Below are 22,007 nucleotides of genomic sequence, written 5' to 3' on the forward strand. Positions count from 1 at the left end.
ACACCACCAGCACCAATAACAACAAAACAAACCAAAACAGCAGCAAAACAAGCACTTTTCCCACCTTCTGATCCTCCCACTACCTCACACACACACTCACAGGCCTCCAACCCAGGACACATTCCTCTAAGTGTCCACTCCTTGGTCCAAGACTCTCAGACATCAGGTGTTCAACCTCTAGTCTCTGGCCCAGACTCACAATTCAATCTTCCAGCCTCTACCTCTGGACTTGCCAACTTCAGTCTTCAACCTTCTGACTGGAGTTTTTACACATTTTGTAATATTGTTTTTTTGTTTTGTTTATCATTATCTAATCATTCAATCTAATCACTAAGCAAATGCACTGCGGGTACCCTTACTGGTTGAGCTTAGCTCACTGCCTTCTATATATTGGCGAGACCCAACACAGACTGGGAGACCGTTTTGCTGAGCACCTACGCTCTGTCCGCCAGAGAAAGCAGGATTTCCCAGTGGCTACACATTTTAATTCCACATCCCATTCCCATTCTGACATGTCTATCCACGGCCTCCTCTACTATAAAGATGAAGCCACACTCAGGTTGGAGGAACAACACCTTATATTCCGCCTGGGTAGCCTCCAACCTGATGGCATGAACATTGACTTCTCTAACTTCTGCTAATGCCCCACCTCCCCCTCGTACCCCATCCGTTATTTATTTTTATACAGACATTCTTTCTCTCACTCTTTTTTCTCCCTCTGTCCCTCTGACTATACCCCTTGCCCATCCTCTGGGCCCCCCCCCTCCCGCTTTTCCTTCTCCCTGGGCCTCCTGTCCCATGATCCTCTCATATCCCCTTTGCCAATCACCTGTCCAGCTCTTGGCTCTATCTCTCCCCCTACTGTCTTCTCCTATCATTTTGGATCCCCCCTCCCCTTCCTACTTTCAAGTCTCTTACTAACTCTTCCTTCAGTTAGTCCTGACGAAGAGTCTCGGCCTGAAACGTCGACTGTACCTCTTCCTAGAGATGCTGCCTGGCCTGCTGCGTTCACCAGCAACTTTGAAGTGTGTTGCTTCAGTAGGTTTCAATAGGTTTCTTAATTACCAACATGACAAATTGAGAGAGAATTGCTCTCTGTGGAATTCATATATGTTATCAGAAAGTGAATTTCAAAACTACAAGAGAAATTCAGGGAGGCCACTTTCTTAACCCAACTTTTTAATTCCTTATGTGATGGTTCAAAACAAAAAGTAAATCATTAGTTGTTTGAGCACATCAATGCCTGCATAGATTTCTCTCAAGCCAATATCTTCTCTGTAACATGGTGCCTCTCTTAAGTAATGCCTTGAAGACAATGTGAGCACCATTTACAACCGAATTAATTTTGCCAATTTGATAGTAGAGGTAAAATAAAATCACCATGGTTCTAGTTATAGTAGCTTTGAACTGCTGAACCTGGAGCTCGTACATTCAATGACATTGTGACTCATCCTCTATTCAGTCAGACCTCCTTGGTAAGATTGTCCAGAAGAACTTGATTTTAATCAAGAAATTGGAAGAGAATCAAAGTTCACATTGCAGGTTGGAGACCTCTTAGATTGGTGAGGTTGCAATGTAACTGGGTCATGAACGTATCCTGGATGAGCCCCAAAATGTTGTGGCTGACTTCTCGGTAGAGTCAGGCAGTTTGTTAAGAGGATGCAGCAACTGGAATATGTTCCTTTTGGATGAATGAACCAAGAGCAGAATTAGCCAATTATCTAGTGTTTTAAAGGTTTAAAGGTCATTGAGTGTGAGGAGTGACATGTGAAAAATGAAGGTACCTGAGCCCTGGCTGAATCACAACCTGCACTAAGGCAGAGTTTGCAAAGACAAAGGTGCCTTATCAAGTCCAAAATGTCCTGGTGCTCAGGAGATCCCAATCTCCAGACATCCAGAACTACCAAGGACAACATACCCATATATGTAGTTGGAAGTCAGTTCCAACTATAACAATTCAAGAAGTACACTTGAACACAGGAGGTTCATTACATTTTGAATGCAACACTCTAATGATGTTTCTGGTTGTGTTGCGATAAATGTCAGATCCGAGGCCTTAAAACTTCAATGCCAATCAAATTTCCTTGAGAGAAAAAATAAATGAAACAATTCAAAATCTGTCCCAGAAAAACATTGTTTTGGCTTTGGACAATATGTAGTGAAGTAAAAATATTCACTTTGAATATGATGTCTGTTTTCAAAAGCATCACCAGCTGACAGAATCCATACTTTAAAAAGGCAGTGAAAAGCAGAATGCTATTAGTAATAAGGATAAAGCACCCAGGGGTACAAGTATGTGATTAAGAGGAGAGGCGAGCACAGATATCTGCAAAGCGGCACAGCGGGCAGAGCTGCTTCCTCATGCCTGAAAGGAGGTTCATGAAAATGACTCCAGGTTTGAATAGTTTGTCACCTGAAAAGCGTTTGATAGCTCTGGGCCTGGATTCACAGGAGTTCAGAAGAATGAGGGGTGACCTCATTGAAACCTATCGAAAGGTTAAAGGCCTTGATAGAGTGGATGTGGAAAGGATGTTTCCTGTGGTGGGATAATCCAAGACCAGAGGACACACCCTCAGAATAGATGGGTGCCTTTTTAGAACGGAGCTGAGGAGGAATTTCTTTATCCAGAGAGTGGTGAATCTGTAGAATTCTTTGCCACAGGGAGCTGTGGACACTAAGATTTTACGTATATTTAAGGCAGAAGTTGATAGATTCTTAATTAGTCAGGGCATGAAAGGATACAGGAGGGAAGGCAAGGTGACTGGGGCCGAGAGGAAAAATGGATCAGCCATGAAGAAATGGCGGAGCAGACTCCATGAGCCAAATGGCCCAATTCTGCTCCTATACCTATGGTCTTATTTCCAGTGATCCTGCGTTCAATCCTAACCTCTGGTATTGTCTGCATGGAATTTGCAGCTTCGCTGCGACGATATTCATTTGTGCTCATGTTCCATCCCACATCCCAATTACATGTGGGTTGTAGGTTAACTAGCCACTGTAAATTCAAAATAGTGTGTACACGAGTGGTAGAATCCGGGTAGAATTGATGGGAACGTGGGGACAATAGGTGACAGGGAAATAGGTTGGGGAATGTAATCACTCTCTTAGCTGACTCAAAAGGCCAAAATACCTTCCTTCCACATTGGAAGGTGACTGGGGCCCCCTTTCCTACAAAGATCTGGGACTGTGATTTCACTTGCCGAGGTGCTGACCAAGGGATGTGACACCACCTACACCACAACACAGAGATAAAAATAGAAAATGCAGGTTCAGGAAATAGGAATCACAGTCAGCACAGACTGGCTGTCCGCTGAACTTTTTATGCATGTCAATAAACTGAGGGACACCAAGAAACCAAGCATTACAGATTGCGAGAAACAACTTCTTTCCAAAATTGTGCCAATGATTACTCCCAAGTCTATTCTTACACATTAGAGTTCAGAAATCTCTTCTTCCCCAACTAGAAAATAGAAGCTGGAATAGGCCACTGAGTCCCTCAAATCTGTTCCACCATTCAATATGATCTTGGCTGCACTATGCTGAGTCTCAAATCCTCTTCTGTGACAATTCCCCACAACCCTCAATTCCTCTGTCTTTTAAATATTCATGCATACCTGACCAGCCTCCAGTGGTATGTCACCTTGTTCACAACTCTCCTACTAGCGAAACCATTTCAGCATCTACCCTGCCATGCCCTTTTGGAATAAGCTCATCCCTTATTATTCTAATCTCTTAAAGACAGACCCAAACTATCTAAACACTTTCGTTAGCCTGACAAATCTCCTTTAGGACTTCCGCCAAAGCAACTATATCATTTTATTCAGGAAGAGGACAAAAACCGTGCAGAGTATTTCCTTTGTGGTCACCTGTTCAACTGCAAGGAGACCTTCCTATTCTTACACACCACTCTCTCAGCAATAAAAGCCAACAGGTTATTTATATCTATAGCTACTTGTTGGACCTGACCACTAATACTTAGCTGATTCCTGCACTGAAACAAATAGATCTTTCTAAGCTTTACTCACTCATGTCTCCTCTGCCTCCAATTAAATAATAACCCACCTTTTGATTTCTCTTACTCAACTGCATGAGCTGACACTTCCACACATTAAACTCCCCTTTTCCAAGACATCACCCAATCACTCCATCTATCTACATCTCAATGCAGAACACAATATCCTTGTCATAACGTGCCCTTCCACCTATCTTCATATCAGCAGCAAACTTGGAAAGCTTGTGTTTCATGTTCTTCTCAAGGTCTTTAATCTGAAGGGAACAGATTGTAATTCACAGAATAGATACGGAGGAACCAGAGGATTTGGTGTGCTTGGACGTTCAGAATGCCGTGTGAAATTAGAACAACACATGGGCTGGGAAGGAGGAAAGCCACGTGGATTGGTGATCAGACAGGAGAAAATAAATGAGTTCATAGTCAGGAAGGGAAGCTCATTTGAACAAGGGGGCCAAATATGATATATCCAGGTCTGCTGATGATTTAAAGCTGGTCTACAGTGTGGATTGAGAGTACGCAGAGGCTTCACTGGGCAGATGGGTACGTGGCAATTAGGTCATGGCAGACTGAAGATAATGGAAATTAATTTGAACTCATCAAATTTGGTAAGAGGGTAGTGGAGTTTCTGTCACTGAGTATACTTGAAAGGGATACTGATAAATTTTTAATTACTAAAGGAATCAAGCAACGTGCATTTAATGCAGGAAAAGTACTGACAAGGTTAAAAAGTCATTTTATTAAAAAGTCATTCTTGGTGTTGTTTAATGGTCAACCAGAGTTGAGGGGCCAAATGGCCTTCTGCTTCCATTACCAATGTCAAGACACTTCTGTCTTCAAGCATCAAACACTTGTAATAAATCTGTGTTTATCTGTGTAAATGTGTGCTTGTGATCATTATCTACAAGCTCCAGGTAGAGCTTTGAATTTTTAAGTGACTGCTTTGCTAATTCATTTTGTTCCACAGCCATTTTTAAAAAATCCTTAAATCTAAAACCTGAAGATTAAAGAGAGGAGAATTCTGTCATGTGAAATGGGCTCCAAAACATCCTGAAAATTGCTGGTGAACGCAGCAGGCCAGGCAGCATCTGTAGGAAGAGGTACAGTCGACGTTTCAGGCCAAGACCCTTCGTCAGGACTGGTCTCGGCCCGAAACATTGACTGTACCTCTTCCTATAGATGCTGCCTGGCCTGCTGTGTTCACCAGCAATTTTTATGTGTGTTGCTTGAAATTCCAGCATCTGCAGATTTCCTCGTGTTTGCGTTCAAAACATCCTGTACCTTTCTCATTGTTCAGACAGAACAATGGTCTGGTTTAAGATGCGCTGTTGAATCACAGTGATGCCATACTGGCAGCAAACAAAACTATTAATTACTCTATTAATCACACTTTTTCTGAACAATGATCACTGCAATCAATAGCCTGCAACTTCCCTTTCAGAGTTAAGATTTTGATCCGCCTGTACCACTTGCCATCTTTGTGGTGTGATCTAAAGTCTTGAAGGTACAGGACAGTTGCGGCATGGTATGTACGGGCCAAATTGAGGCAGCTGGGCCCAGGCCCGAGAACGAGGAATGAGCCAAAGTTTGGCCACGCTGGAGCGGACTTGGAGCAGATTCGGAGCGGCAGGTCTGAGGCCAGGCAGAGTTGAAGCGGTGGAACATGGGCCCCAAGAGTGAGGAATGAGCCAATGTTTGACTGATTGGAAAGAGTGGATACAGGCTGAATTGAGGTGGCAGGGCCTCGGCCAAGAGTGTATTGAAATGGCAGGGTCCGGGCCCGGGCCCGAGAGTGAGGAACAAGCCTATCTTTGGTCGATTTAAGTGCTGGGCCAGATTAAAGAGGTCAGGGTGTCATAGCTGGAAGGAGGGATCAGCTGGTGTTCAGTTCACTGTTTGCAGAGGTTTACCCATCTCTGCAAAGAACTAAAGCTGTGGCCTGCAACTAACAGGCTCCTGGACCGGCTTTGTGGCCATGAACCCACTTTCATGAACTTTAGTTCTGAATGTTATTTGCTGACTTTTAAAAAGTTTGCACGGTATATTCATTATTTTTGCACATTAGGTGTTTGACGGGTTTTCTTTTTTTAATGGGTGCCGTTGGGTTTCTTTGTTTTGTGGCTACCTGTAAGGAGATGAATCTCAGGGGTGTACATAGTATACGTACTCTGGCAATAAATGTACTTTGAACTTTGAAAAGAACAAATTCTCATCCACACTGCAAGTTCACGTCCCAAATTTCAAGCTGTGTTATGCCACTTCCAAGATGGGCCCACATCCAAGGTGTCTCCTTGCATTTACTGCTTGGTGCTCACACTATACACTTCAAAGAGCTTTGTTTACCCTCTTTCAATTCCGTACTTCTCCTTTTGTGCCTCTTCCTGAAACCATGCTCCTGATTTATTTGGGTGAGATTTCAAGTTTTGGCTTGTCCAAGCAGAAATGCCCCTCCCTGAAGGCAATACAATCATAGCTATTGTGATGTGGCATACAAGTCTGTTTACAGTTTACAGTCACTGGGTGCAGACAGTGGAAGCCATTTTGTAGCTTTATAACTTTTTCAGGCCACATTTGGATTATTGTGTTCATTTATGGTCAGCATATTACAGGAAGGATGTGGAGGCTTTGGAAAGAGTGCAGAGGAGGTTCACCGTGATTCTCCTGACTAAACAGTGTTAACTATATGGGGAGATGGAATAGAATTGGATTGTGTTCTGTGGAGGCTATGAGGCTGAGGGAGACAGTTTATATGCTTATGGCAAGCATAGATAGGATAATATTGAGAGAATCTTTCCCAGGGTAGAACTGACAAATACTAGGGGGAGTAGTTTATGGTAAGAGGGGGAAGTTTTTCACACTGTTAGGTTTCTGGGACTTGCTGCCAATGGGAGGTGGTGGAAGCTGATATGAAAGCAACAATGAAGAGGCTTTCAGACAGACACATAAACAGGCAGGGGATGGAGGGATATGGATCGTATGCAGCAAGAGATTACTTCATTTGGCACCATGCTCAGTACAGACATTGTGGAAGGGGGGATGTTCCTGTGCTGCATTGTTATGTGTTCCACCTCCAAGCAAAGGAAAGCACCTGCCTTTCCTGTTACTCTCACTCCCAGTGGTATCCCATGCACATTTCTGAGTTCTGGGAATGGGCTCCAATTGGGAACTCCAATCCAGACAAACGGAATAGTCTTTCCATTTCATGCACATCGACCCTCATCCCATCCTCCTGATGCCACACGAGGAATAGGGTTCCTCTTGTTCTTGCCCACCACCCCACTGGCCTCTGCATCCTGCTCCATAACTTCTGCCATCTCCAACGGGATCTCACCACCAAGCACATCTTTCCCTCCCCCTCCCAGCCCTCCCCCACTTTCCACTTTCCAGAGGGATCCTTCCCTACATGACTCCCTTGTCCGTTCGTCCCTCCACAGTGATCTCCCTCCTGGCACTTATACTTGCCAGTGGAACAAGTGCTACACCTGCCCGTACACCACCTCCCTCACTACTATTCAGGGCCGTAAGCAGTCCTTCCAGGTGAGGTGACACTTTACCAGTTGAGGTCATCTACTGTATCTGGTGCTCCTGTATATTGGTGAGATACGACGTGGATTGGGAGACTGCTTTGCCGAGCACCTACGTTCTGTCCACCAGAAAAAGCTGGATCTCCTGGTAGTCACCTATTTTATTTCCACTTCCCATTCTGACATGTCAATCCATGGCCTCCTCTATTGCTGAAACGAGGCCACACTCAGATTGGAGTAGCCTCCAACCTGATGGCATGAAGATCAATTTCTCGAATTTCCTGTAATTCCCCTACCCCCTCTCCTTCACCATTCCCCTCGCTCACCTTACCTCCTTACCTGGTCATCACCTCTTTCTGGTGCTCCTCCCCTTTCCTTTCTTCCACTCTTCTCTCCTTTCCCATCAGGTTTCCCCTTCTCCAGCCCTTTATCACTTTCACCAATAACTTCCCAGCTCTTTACTTCACCTCCTTCCCCTAGTTTTACCTATCACCTACCACCTCGTACTTCTTCCTCCCCTCCCCCTACCTTCTTACTCTGACATCCCCTTCCTCTCCTTGTGATATGGGAGGAAACCAAGGTGTCCAGAGAAAAACCATAAGGTCACAGAAAGAACATGCAAACTCCACATAAACAGCACCTGAGACAATGGCTGGACTCGGACTCCCAAAGCTGTGAGATAACAGTTCTACTGAGAATTCCTGGAGAAGCTGAGGGTCATTCTCAGAAAAGTGTGTAATGCCAAGGTGAGTGACTGGGCAGGTGGCATTTGTAAGGATAGTTGTAAAACTTGTTGCCCAATCCTCAACTTTCATGATATGTAATAACAAAGGATTATTCTGAAATGATGCCTCACTTTAAATGCCAATTTTGGGCATTCCACAAGACTTCTGGTCAATGAACCTTGAAGTTGTATAAAATAACGTGGTTTTAACATTTTAATGCATTTCAACTGGTGTTATAAGAAGAGAGGATGGAGGGAGGGATGAAGAGCTTGGAGAAAGTGCTACAGTTAAATATGGAGGTGGAGAGGATCAGGAAAAGGAAAGTGACTGACTGGCCTTCAGTATTGAGGCAAAAGGAAGGGAAGGTTGCAGAGTAGTCTCAGAGAGAAATGGGCAGTTTGCAGAGTTCAAATCTGGTGAGACAGGGCAAAGAAAGGAAGGGGTTTAGAGGCAAAAGGTGCCAAGTTAAGCACAGGAACAGGAGTATTAAGTGAGTAGATCACAAGGCAAAAACAACACAGTGTATTGTGAGTAAGCTGATGATCAGTCAGCAAAGCACTGGGCAAACTGGTCTTTGGTAGATGAAGGGCGGTGACAGCATAAATGAGTAACTACTTGAGAGACAGAAGGTGAGGTAGGAAGGCGTGAGCTATCAAGCAAGGCACCGGAATCATGGAAATCTGAGCAGAAACGAGCAGCAGTGTTGAGATCCAAGGGCAAAGGGGCAGTCTGGCCAACGTACATTTATATGCCATTCTGCTGTCTGGGCAGGTGGAGCAATAGTACAGAGAGGAATAGCTATTGTGCTGCTTGGATGTTGCATGAACATCACCAGCACAGGGAACAGGGAATCAGGCAAAGGGCAGCCCAAGAACTGGACAACACACCAACTGGTCAAGGTAGGCCCAATGAAGGGCAGAAGGATAGGAGAGACACGGACCTGGACACCACCTTAAAAAGAGCATGGATCTTAAAAGACTGACTATCAGGACATAGTGAGAACTGGTTTGAAGGCATAACAGGTCGTTTTACTGGAAGCTTGGAGATTGTGGGAGAAGATAGGTACAGAAAATGCAAAAATTTCAAGGCTGCACTGGGAAAAGTAGGGGAAGCATAAGTTTTATGTTGATTATCTAATTTTAACTTCAGTTAAGGCCAGATGCTGCAGGTCCACACTCCCAGAAGTAGGCGTGCAAAGAATGTCAACCACAAACACATTCTGGGTGGGGCACTGGCAAAAGGCAGCAATAAACTATCAAGCAAGGTTGTCAGGAGGCGGATAGGAAAGCTCACATTTCTCATAACACAGAGGGAGGCCTTTCAGCCCACACAGTCCATGCCTGCTCTCCAGAGCATTGCAATCAATCCACCTACCTCAGTGACCCGTTTTCTCCCACATGTCCATCAACTCCCTTGGATTCTCCATCCAGTGGGAGGTTAATTGGCCACAGTAGATTAAATTACAGCAGCCAATTAACTTAGCCCTGCTGGATCTCTGAGGGGAACTGCAGCATCTAGGAAATCCAACATGGTCACAGGAAAAATGAGCAGAGTCCACACACACAGCACCAGAGGCAAGGATTGACCCTGGCCACTAGCACTGGGAAGACAGTCCACCTGCAATGTCACTGTGTCACCATTTTTACGCAGGAAATTCGTGGACATGGTAAAACAAGACAAACATTGTAAATTAAAACATTAACCACAATCCTTTTCCAATTCAATACCTTCCAACAATTTCACAAAACTTCATTTTAAACCGGAGTTAAGGAGCAAGTTCACTCCAGAGAATAGATCTTTTGTAACGTAATAGCTTCCATTAAAGAAAACTTTGTTTTTTTTTAAAAAGAGAGAAGGTGTGGAACAAGTTGACTCAAAGAAAAAACACTGGAGGTGTCTCGGAACCAGTTGGCAACCCAGTTATAATTACTCAATGAGAGCACTGTGATGAGGAAATCCGCCTCCCTACTTTCCATTTGCTGGGTGATATTCCAGCTGCTGTGATAAAAATAAACTTCAAGGTTTGTTTTCTTATGCCAACAATGCTCCCAGTCTCTGGGACATTGCGATCTGAATTTGTAGCTCAATAGGGAGGATTGTACTCTGCAGTCTTGGCCTGAGAAAAGTTATTTTCTTTTCCTTTCCTCGTCCATTAGCATCCCACTCCCCTTGTCCCGCAGTGCGCTCCACTCCTCAATCAGAGGAGGCAGCATGGTAGCCATCTGCAAAGCCTCTGCTAATCTCCACATATACCATGTGCCAGAGGCTGTGGGAAAAATCACTGGATACTCTCTCCCTCCCCTTTTCACATACTCAGCAATTCACAAAATAAGCTGGTCAATTCTTTCAAAAGTTCCCCTCAAAAGCTTGAGGATGTCCACATTCAACTCTCCAACCTTGCCTGGACACGATTGGATGCATTTGCATCCACTTATAGAGAAGCCCACTCATGTTCAAGCAAGATTAGAGACATTAACATGTTGCCACCCTTGGCTGTAGACCAGCCCCTGGCTGGAGCTTCCCAGTGTACTGTGCCAGCATTGTACCTTGCTTATATTACTTCATCATACCAGATAAAGCTCTAGCACTAAGATTTGCCAAACATCTTATGTCTGGGCAGTTTGCAACCTGGAATGAAAACTACATTGTCAGATAAACTGCACTCATCGTTTCACATTATTGTGCTGATGTGCCTTTCTACAAAATACTTCACTAAAAGTCATTACCCCTGCTCCATATCCCTTCATCTGTCAAAATAAATCTCCATCTCATCTTTAATCTCACCTCACTCCCATCGGTTTTGTAATCTGCAGCTCTTCCAGTCATCATTCAGTATAAAGGTAATACTCTCAACAGTATTGGTGGGCAGAAGGATCTTGGGGTCCAAGACCAACTTTTCCTGAAAGTTGCCATAGGGTTGTTAGAAATGGCATATGATGTGCACAGTTTTGTTGGTAGTGATATTGAGCAGAAGAGCAAGGAGTTGTGTTGTTCTGCACAAAACGTTAATACTTGGAATGCTGTGTGGCATTCTGGTTGTCCTATTACAGAAAGCATGTGGAAGCTGTGGAACAACACTCAGAACGGTGGAGCAACTCGACAGGTCAGGCAGAACCTATGGAGGGGAATGGTGATGTTTTGGGTCAAGTCGCTTCACCAGAAGCTTGGAAGCGCTTCTAGGAGAGGATTACCAGGCTGCTGCTTAGATGAGAGAGTATGAGTTACAAGGAAAAACCTGGGTTCTTTCCTCTGGAGCATTAGAGGTTGAGGGGAAACTATGATAGGCATAGATAGGATAGAGAGTCAGAATCTGTTTTCCCCAGGGTAAAAATGTCAAATACTAGATGAGAAGGGGAATGTTTAATAGAGATGTGCAAGGCAAGTTTTTTCATTTACACAGGTAATGGTAGGTGCATGGAACCAGAGGTGGTGGAGAAAGCAGATACAGTAGAGGTGTTCAAGAGGAATTTAGACACATGAATACACAGGGATTGAGGAGATAGGGATTATGTGCCGGCATTAGAAACTTAGCTTAATTCAGCATGGTGTTCAGCACAGACACCATGGGCCAAAGCTGTTCTACAACCGATCCAAAACATTAACCAGTATCTCTTTTAGCAGATGCTGTTCAACTGACTGAATTCCTTCAGCATTTTGTTTTTGTTTCAGCTATGCACTTCCTTGTGCTGCAGTCACAGCAGTGCAGTTGAAGATCAGGAAGCAGCACAAATCTGACATCTGCAGATGGAGTCCCAATTTGAGAGCAGCCTTCTAACACAGGGTGTGGCCTACAGTCCTCATGATGAACTTTCTAACACTGCGCTCACAGGAATAAAACTGCTTGGGAGTTGCAAGTTTGGAAGAGGAAGAGAGCATTGTCAGAATAGAGGGAGTGTGGGAATGGGATTGTCCTGTGACATCACTGAAACCTATCGTTTGTTGAAAGGTCTCGTTTGAGTGAACGTGGAGGGGATGAGAGGATATTTCCTATGATGGGGAAGTCCAAGACAGAGGACACAGCATCAGAATAGAAGGGCGTCCTTTGAGAATGTATCAAGGAGGAATTTCTTTAGCCAGAGAATGGAGAATCTGTGGAATTTGTTAGAACAGGTGGCTGCAGAGGCCAAGTCTTTGGGTACATTTAATGGAGAGGTTGACAGATTCTTGATTGGTCAGGACGTGAAGGGAGGAGATTGGGGCTAAGAGAACTAGATTAGCCATGATGAAATGGCAGAGCAGACTCAATGGGGCAAATGGCCCAATTCTGCTCCTATATCTTATGGTCTTATCGCGTGAGCAAAAACTCCACTGAATGGCCTCCCAGCATTCAGCACGAGGATCGTCCCTTTCGTGAAGAGCCTTTTAAACCATGGCTCAGCAAGCAGCTGTATTCAAAGGTAATTAGGGATGAACGGAAAATGCTGGCCCAGAAGCCAATGTCCAGATCATGGGAATGAAACAATTCAAGAAGGGCAGCTCAACTACCAATGACACGGCTATGCACTCAGTCCAGGATTCTGGCAGAGTAGCAGTGGAAAGGAAAGGCGTGCTTATGGAAAAAGCCCATTGGGAGCCACCTTACCCTACTAAGAGACTGTCTGGAAAACCTGAAGAGAACAGATCAGGAAAAAAACCCAGTCCAGAAATAAATGATTGTCCTGTTTGGGGAGATGAAAGAAGAACTTGGAGCAAAGTTTCAGGAGCAGATGTCCAGTATGTAGTGAGGTTTGCAACCAACAGAAAGGGATAGGGAGGAGTCAGCCAGCCAAGGGGAAGGGTGGGCTTGAACTGATGATTTACCCGCTGGGAGTGAACCATGTTGGCATGGGGTTGGAGTCACCAACAAGCTGGAGGACAGAGAAGAATACTGTAATGTATAGTCAATCCCAATTATCTGGTGACTGTCCAGTTTGCCATCCAAACTGCCCTTACGCACATTGTTTTGCCTCTGAATCCCTGCGCTGAAGGGGAGAGGAGTCATTCCCCAGGCCCCAGCCTCTCGACCTGAGCCCCCGGGAGAAGAGGGGTGGGTGATGAGGATAGGAGACACAGTTCCTCTCCCAGCTTTGGTAGACCTGGGACAGGAGCCCTGGGGTGGCTGGGTAGTATCTTCCTTGAGCCTTGATGGTGAAACTGTCAGAGCCCTGAGCGGGTGTCTGCATCCCCAAGAGGGTGGTCTCTCTCCCAGCTGGACTCTGGACCAGTGGAAAATTTAATAGCCAGTCAATTCCAATCAGCTGAAGACAAATCTTGAAATTTGCTCATTACCACTAAACTTTAGACCTCTGCAACAGAAAAAAATATTTTCACAATGTTCTTCCAACCAACCACACACACCCCTCAAGTGGAAGACAAAGGGAAGATAATGAAATCTTAAACCAGCAGTGAAACTTCAAACCCTCTAACTGCAAGGACTGCTCAGTACATGGAACAGGGAGAGTTTGTGCTATTTTCCTGGAGGTTTAAATCATGGGACGCTCTGGAACGATTGGGAGGAAATAATATGATGGTTTTAATAGTTACTGGGTCCACCCAACACTACACTGAATAGTGGCACTGTACACAGTCGCAGCCTAGACATCCATTGCAAACTGGCAGAACAACAATGTGGTCTGACCAACCCTCTGCGATGTTTAGAAATGACAGAGCCCAGAAGCTGTTTTTTTCCCCCCAGTTACACTCAAGCCAAATTCCACTAGCCTGGGCAACAAAGTATGCATCATGTTTTCTACACAAGGGTCTGGTCTGTATTTCAAAGTGAAGACCAGTTTAGCTTGAATGCATCTCTGAGCACAGTGCGGCTCTGTGAAAACTGAGGTAGCTAGTACATCTGATGAGAGAAGTGAGTGAGACAGAAATAAGTAAGGGAGTGGCCCATCCTGTTGCTTGACTGCTCGCCTTGTGACGACACATTGAATAGAACAGTTTTCTGCAGCCAGTAGAGGAAACCGATCAATGCATTTAAGAAAGTGGCCGATGGACAGAGAAAACAACCGGCAGGTGATCATGCAAATTATTCATCTGGATCCCATTCACCCACGCCAATACCCATGCACTTCGACCATTACACTCAGCATGTTTGAAAACCCACCAGCTTTACTAGACACAAGGACAAGGACAGCAGAAGCAAAGGAACACCACCATTTGGAAGTTGTTCTCCAAATAACACGTCATCCTGACCTATCACCATTCCATCACTGTCACCAAGTCAATCATTAAGTTCCCTCTCTAACAGCACTGGGCATATCCCCACACCTCAAGGACTACAGCAGTTTAAGAACACAATATGGGTGCTAGAAACCTTGAGCAACATACATAAAATACTGGAGTAGCTCAACAAGTCAGGCAGCATCTATGGAGGGGAATAAATGTGTCGGGCCGAGCCCCTTCATCAGGGCTGGAAACAAAGGGAACAGAAGCTAGAAACCAAAAGGTGGGGAGAGGGGAAGGAGTACAAGCTGGCAGGTGCCAGGCGAGAGCAGCTGAGGGGGAATGAAGTAAGAAACAGGAAGGGGGATAAGTGAGACCAGGTGAGGGGGAAGATGGGTGGAAGGGGGGGCAATGAAGTAAGAAACAGGAAGGGGATCAGTGAGACCAGGTGAGGGGGGAAGATGGGTGGGCAGGGAAGGGGGGCAATGAAGTAAGAAACAGGAAGGGGGATAAGTGAGACCAGGTGAGGGGAAAGATGGGTGGGTAGGGAAGGGGAGGAATGAAGTAAGAAACTGAAAGGGGATAGATGGAAGAAATAGAGTTGAAGGAGGAATCTGATAGGAGAGGACAGTAGATCGTGGAATAAAGGGAAGGAGGAGGGGTACCAAAGGGAGCTTATAGGTAGGTGAGGAGAACAGAAGGGGGAGGAAGGGCTGAACAGAATGGGGAATGGTGAGAAAGAGGGGGAAGTTACTGGAAGTTGGAATGGAATATATGGATGACTGAACAACACATGGGTCTGAATAGGATGGTGCTCAGCACACGTGGGGAATGTCTCTTCCCAGAAACACCAGTGGATCGTAGCGGGGAGGATCATGCATCGTGAGAAAGTCAGCCTCAAGCAAGTACTAAAGCTAGTATTACAAAAACAAAGAGGATACAAATCAGCTACCAGAAAGAGACAGAGATGCACAGAAGTATGAATCTCATGGAAAAGGGTTTCCCTGTCAACCAGTGTACAGGAAGGGCAGAGATGCCACATATAACCTCTACCTTCTCCCCTTGGAGAGAACAGAGGCTCTGTGCCTTCGGAGATCTTATACTCCACCTTGAGTAGTCACAGGCCAGCAATTTTCATCAGCACAAGTTGATTTCCAAGGAGACTGGGAAAGAATCCTTGAAGCCTTTTCCGAACAATGTTTCCTGTGTTTGAGCTTGGAGTGGCTATGTGAACATGGGCCAGCACCAAAGCTGGTTGAGGGCGACCAGAGCACCAAACACTGGAGTTGGTGACCTGGAGTATGATGCTGACCCTGCCTCAGCTATCCCACTGATGGATTTGGGGGATTTTGCCGAGACAATGCCTGTATTTCTCCAGTTCTTTGAGAGCGATTATATGGAGCACTGGTGTCTGGGTGTAGGCTGGCGAAGGGTAGGTGAGAGAGTGTTTGAAGGAAGGGGAGCTGGAACAGTGCCTAGGGAGGAACAGGGAGTAGTAGGGTTTTGCAGAACATTGACACCCAGCAGACCATAACTTTGTGCCCAATTTGAGTGTATCACAGTAACAAATCAAACCATTTAAAGAGGGTTTCAGTTGGAAAACACATCACTGCTCTTCAAACAAGCATCATCAAACGACCTGAGATCAAGCACATCTTAAGCACAAGGATCAGAATTGAAGCTTTGTCAGTAGTGCGGGTTTTAAGGAGTGCCATGAAAGATAATGAGTAGAACCTCAGTGGTAAAACACAAGAACGTATGTAACAGAAGCTGCAGGAAGTCACTGGGTCTCTGGAGCATCTCAACAAGATCATAGTTGCTCTTCTGCCCTCACACCACTTTTGTCCACAATCCTTTTCAAATTTGTCCATCTCTAATGTACTCACAGCTCTCCGGATCACAATATTCCATAGATTCAGCAGCCTGAAGCTACCAATTTCTCATCATTTCAGTCAAAACGAGAGGCCCTTTACTTTGAGACTGAAACCACTGGTTCTTGATACCTCTGCCAAGAAAATCTGTTCCATCTTCTACCCTTCTGAGCTCCCAAAGGAAAGGGAATTTCCAAATATTAGGGGCAAACCAAATGTAAAGGGGAAGAAGCTCGCTTATACCCATAACTGTGTGACTAGCATAGATCAAATGCCATCTATAAATTTGCTGATGATACAACTATTGTTGGCAGAATCTCAGATGGTGACAAGAGGGCACACAAGAGCAAGATATACCAGATATACCATTTGGTTGAGTGATGTCACAGTAGCAACCTTGCACCCAACATCAGTAAGATGAAAGGGCTGATTGTGGACTTCAGGAAGGGCAAGGCGAGGGAACACAAACCAATCCTCAGAGGGATCAGAAGTGGAGAGAGTGAGCAATTTCATGTTTCTGGGTGTCAGTATGTCTCAGATTTTAACCTGGTCCCAACATAATCGATGGAGCTATAAAGAAGGCAAGACAGTGGCTATATTTCATTAGGAGTTTGAAGAGATTTGGTTTGTCACCCAAAATACTCAAAAACTTCTACAGATGTACCGTGGAGAGCATCTGACCTGGGGGGTGGGGGGTGTGAGGGCTACTACATAGAATCAAAGTAAATTGCTGACAGTGGTAAAATTTGTCAGTTCCATCATGGGTTCCAGCCTCCACAGTATCCAAGACATCTTCAAGGAGTAGAGCCTCAGGAAGGCGGCATCCATCATTAAGGACCCGCATCATCCAGGACATGCCCCCTTCTCATTGCTACCATCGGGAAGGAGGTACGGACGCCTGAAGGCACACACTCAGTGATTCAGGGACAGCTTCTTCCCCTCTGCCATCCGATTCCTAAATGGACAGTGAACCCATGAACACTACTTCTGCACTACGTATTTTAACTACTATACACACAAATTCAGTTTTTTTCTATATTATCATGTATTGCATTGTAGTGCTGCCACAAAGTTAACAAATTTGCTGGTTGTAGTAAACCTGATTCTGATATGCAGGAAGTACAAGGAGCAGTTTATACTTGCTGAGGTCGTGATCAAAGGCTGCTGTATTACAGTCCATTATGATTCATGTACCCTAGAAAGCTCAAATTACAGGTCTCGGCCAAGAGCAGGTTAACAACAGCTACATCCAGTCCCAGCCCTGTCCCGCATTGCTGAAGGTGGTGCCTTCCAACCAGTGGGGATTAGTCAATCACTATCGCACGCTCGGCACTGCAGGCAGTAAAAGCTGAACAGGCAGCAAGTAGACAGGCAACAGCTCCTGGAAGTAGTAGCTATGCTGCCTTTGTACTTTGAGCACAAGTGTACACAACACTCCTTCTCTTTACTGAAAGGAATATTACACTAAATGACCCAGGGGAAAGTGAAATGTTGACAGCACAAAAGTGCTTCTGTGGAGCTGCAGGGAGTGGTGTTGGGGCCAAGACAGAGCCTCATTTCACTACTAAAAGGTATCCTGATAAATTCTGAATTTAAAATTAGATACATTTTAAACCAGAAATGAGAGCTACACTTGCTTCCAACCTTCTATTTGCCACACTCTCCCCACCAGCCCCTCTCTTCCTCTACACACACACAGCCCTCCTCACCTTTCTTCCTCCTGGGGTGGTACCAACCATCACCAATGCCAATGATTGGAGCAGGAATCGGAATGCTGCCTGGAAAAGGTCAAGTGTACTACTGATTCGAAGGTACTGCAAACCATATCCAAACTGATAGAACAGCAAAAAAAAAAGCAATGGGCTACAGGGTTCGCAATATAATGCAAGGAATCACGACTAGCCACTGCTCTCAGCCCATGTTACATCCATGCTATCACTGGCTTCAGCTTTACTACGCAAAATTTTATTACATTTACTGAAAACCCAGGTAGGCATCACCTCCTGTACTTCCCTCTTCGACATCTCTTAACTCAATAAAAATAAAGTCAAATCAGGTTGGATGAAAATCAATTTGCCTTCAGCAAATCTGCTCCAGTTTGGGTTCATCAATCCAATTCCACCCCACCCCCAAGGGCTGACTAATTGTTTCCTTATTAATTCGTGAAAAGCTTCCTCCAGCAGGGAAAACGAACTAGCTGATTGATAGGCACATTTTGGGCATTTGCCATTTTTCAGACCCCTGTCACTTCCCGGGTGTTTGGAAGGTTATGGCAAAAACCTCGCATGACCTCTGACCCTATAAATCCTTGGCAGCCAGACCATGCAGAAAGTTGTACATTACGTTCTGCCAAAGTGTCTCGCATATTACCCACTATCAATTTTAATTCCATCCATCATCTCAACTACCTCCAATTTCAACATTGCTTCCTCGATAAAACTCATTTCTTCTGACCTTAGGTTATGGTATCTGTACATAATTATCCTTAAATTATGCCAATAAAACGTATGCCAATAAAAGCTTGTGAGTTTCCCTTTATATTAACTGTCAGGGAGGAGGTACAGGAGCCATACTCAACAAATTAGGAAGAGCTTCTTCCCCTCCGCCATCAGATTTCCACACTGTCCACAGCCCCATGAACATGAGCTCATAGTTCCCTCTTTTAGCACTATTTATTTGATTTTGTAATTTAATAGATTTTCATGTTTTGCGCTGTACTGCTGCTGCAAAACAATAAAGTTCAAGTCAAAGCTCAAGGATAACAAATCTGATTCTTAGTCTCTTCCCACATTCATCCTTTCCCCATCTTACTTTCCTTTTCCTTCCCACCTGTTCAGCTTGTTCTCACTCAAGTTGCTAACGTGAAACATGTTGTACATTCCTTCAGACAGTATCGGCAGGAACCCATGGCTCTGGAACCGACAGTATACCCTGAAATCTTCCAGCACGTGGGCTGCCTCCGGTCCAAGTGTGCGTGCGCTTGTCTTGTTTGTGCTTTACACCACCATCTCCTACTGTTGCTCATCTCCCAGGGTTCTTCCGCAAGTCTGCTCTGCTACATGGTTCCACTTCAGAACATAGGCATACATTTGTACATAGAGAAACAGGACATTGTGCCTATCCACAAGAGATGACAGCACTGGCAACTACAGGGCCCTCATGACCATTTTTTTAAAAAAACTGTTCATTATCAGAGCTACATTGTTTATATCATTCTCAATTCAACTTTTACAAATATACATCAAATTAAAACATGATCGCCCTTGTTCAGGATTAACTCCAGTCCTGTGACGCACACTGACAATAGAGAGCAAGTGGATACCATTTGCTCTCACCAGGGATAGATACCCAGACACAGACATACACTAAGAAGAGAGGCAGACAGTTTTGGCTTGGGTGGAACCACTGACGGCCTGCTTCCTGGGTTCTGAATGGCTACTTTTGCCAGGCCCACAAGCGAGAAGGTCCCCCTCCACACAGAGTGGGGTTGAAGTCCAACCAGATACCCGAACAGGGGCAGTAGTTTCTCACTCTCCATGTCTATAGGGAGGTTGGACTGCTCCAGAATGCAGAAAAGGGAGGCCACGAACCAGCTTAAAAACCCTGCTGCACAGCACTCCTCTGTGAAACACTCCTTTCTCTTTAGTCAGTCATCCGTGGAACCCACAGTTAATGGAAAAGCAAGCAAATACTGCAAAGATGCTGAAATAATAGGAAAATGCAGGAAATACTCAGCAGGCCAGGCAGCATGAGTGGAGAGAAGAGTGTGAATATTTCAGGTGGCCAACTTTAATGAATGTAAGAAAATAGGAGCATTTGGCCCTTCACACCTGCTTAACGCCTACCACCTTCCTGGTCTGTCTCCATATCCCTTCATTATCTCACGGTCTAGAAATGCATTAATCTGTGATTTGAATTAACAATGCCGGATCCTCTTCAGCCATAGAGGTAGAGAATTCTAAAACTTCACCAGTCTGTGTGAAGAAACTTCCCCTCATTTCAGTTCTGAACAGCTCATCCCTTATTCTCAAACTATGACTGTAGCTTGCACAATTTTGCTGCGATCTGCTCGCATCCTTCCAAATTCTAGAAAATGCAGTTGATTCAAATCTCTCGTTGGATGTCACACCCATTTCTGGAACCAGTCTAGTGAATTGCCATGGTCTATTGCACATAAATCTGGTAAAGGAACGGAACCTAAATAAACTGGGTGCGGCCTCAGCAGACTTTGCAGAACGTCCACCTTAGCTTCCTTCAACTCTCTGAAAGCTGCAGCTGAAAAGTCCCTCATATCATTCTGTATTAGCCCATTCCAGCCACACTAAGCTCCACTTATCCTAGCCAAAACACCCATCTCCTCATCCCACAGTAGTTAGCCCTCCATTCATGAAGTTGTTCCAGGCTGCTCCCTGCCTTCCATTTCAGATCTCCAAATCCAACAGGACTGAATACAATATGCTGTTTGGACAAATGATCTAAATGTAGGCCCAGATAGACTAGAAAGCAGGGTGTTGGGCAAGGTTGGATCACTCTAAGCAGTGAGCTGATTTGGAGAGGTTGAGACTGCCTTCTCTGACAGCGAATTCTAAGTTCCTAACAAATTGCTGGGCATTCTAGGCCCAGAGTAATTCGCCGCGGTGGGCCCCAGTTCCCAGTGTGAGGTTGGGACAATTTAACCGCCAGCCCAGATAGTCTGGGGGCTCCTTTCTCCACGACACTACGGCTGTGAGACTGCCCCTGGCTGCTGTGGTGCGTGTCTGGGAACTATGCAGCGACTTGCCCCTCTAATATGTTGAACTGAATACTGAGGCTTTCAACCTACTCTGAGCTGCTCCAGGAATTTGGATCTCAGGACTCAACTTAGTTAGGAATGTTGCTGTTGCTGCTTGCTTCTATTGTTTGCATGATTTGTTTTGATTTTTCTCTTTCTCTGTGGGCACTGAGGTTGGTCTTTATTTTTTTTAAATTGCGTTCCTTCGGATTCCTTGCTTTGTGGTTGCCTGTTAAGCAAACAAATCTCAAGGTTGTATAATTTATACATTCTTTGACAATAAACACATTTTGAATCTTTGAATAATAGTTTTTGTTATATGCACTGCCAACTTTCCTAGTCTATACTTCAAAAGAACTTGGGAACAAGAAAACAGATGCAGCAACAGGCCATTCAGCTCTTTGAGCTCAGGCCCAATCACAACATGCTAGAGACATCTAGACAGGTACATATGCACCAAGCACAGGAAGTAGAGAACAAGGTCGAAGGGGCAGTATAATTCTGACACTTTTACCTCAATCCCCCGGAAATCCATCCATCTCATTCGAGAGCATTTTGTGATACCCTGAAGTCAGTTTTATACAAATAGAGCTGTATTCCTCCCCAGCAAGAAAAATGGGCAGAATACCTTGAAAGATAGCACCCACCAGATAAAGCCATTGTGACACATGGTGATCTAGATACTGCACCAGCTGACCCTTGCATGGTTTTATATCACAACATGTCACAGAAGTTCTGCAAACGCGACTGTCACACTTTTACAAAACACGAGGAGAGGAAATCCAATTACTTCCTCCTGGTTCTGTGAGATCTCACGCAGAAGTCATGGACTTCAAAACGGTAGCTAAACTGCAGGAGTAACCTCAGGATGCTCCACTGACACCAATTAAATGGTTTGCCCTTAAAGAGGCAGAGAAGATACTGTGTCTTTGCAGAAGAGTTGCACAGTTCCCACAC

General features: G+C 44.9%; 1 protein-coding gene across 1 annotated transcript in view; it reads right to left on the reverse strand.

The window, feature by feature from the left end:
• Positions 1–22,007, reverse strand: part of stk26 (serine/threonine protein kinase 26) — a 105,782-nt gene that overhangs the window by 49,025 nt on the left and 34,750 nt on the right. The gene's annotated exons all lie outside the window — the stretch shown is intronic.

Source organism: Mobula birostris, chromosome 10 (assembly GCF_030028105.1).
Source record: "Mobula birostris isolate sMobBir1 chromosome 10, sMobBir1.hap1, whole genome shotgun sequence".
Lineage (NCBI taxonomy): Eukaryota > Metazoa > Chordata > Chondrichthyes > Myliobatiformes > Myliobatidae > Mobula > Mobula birostris.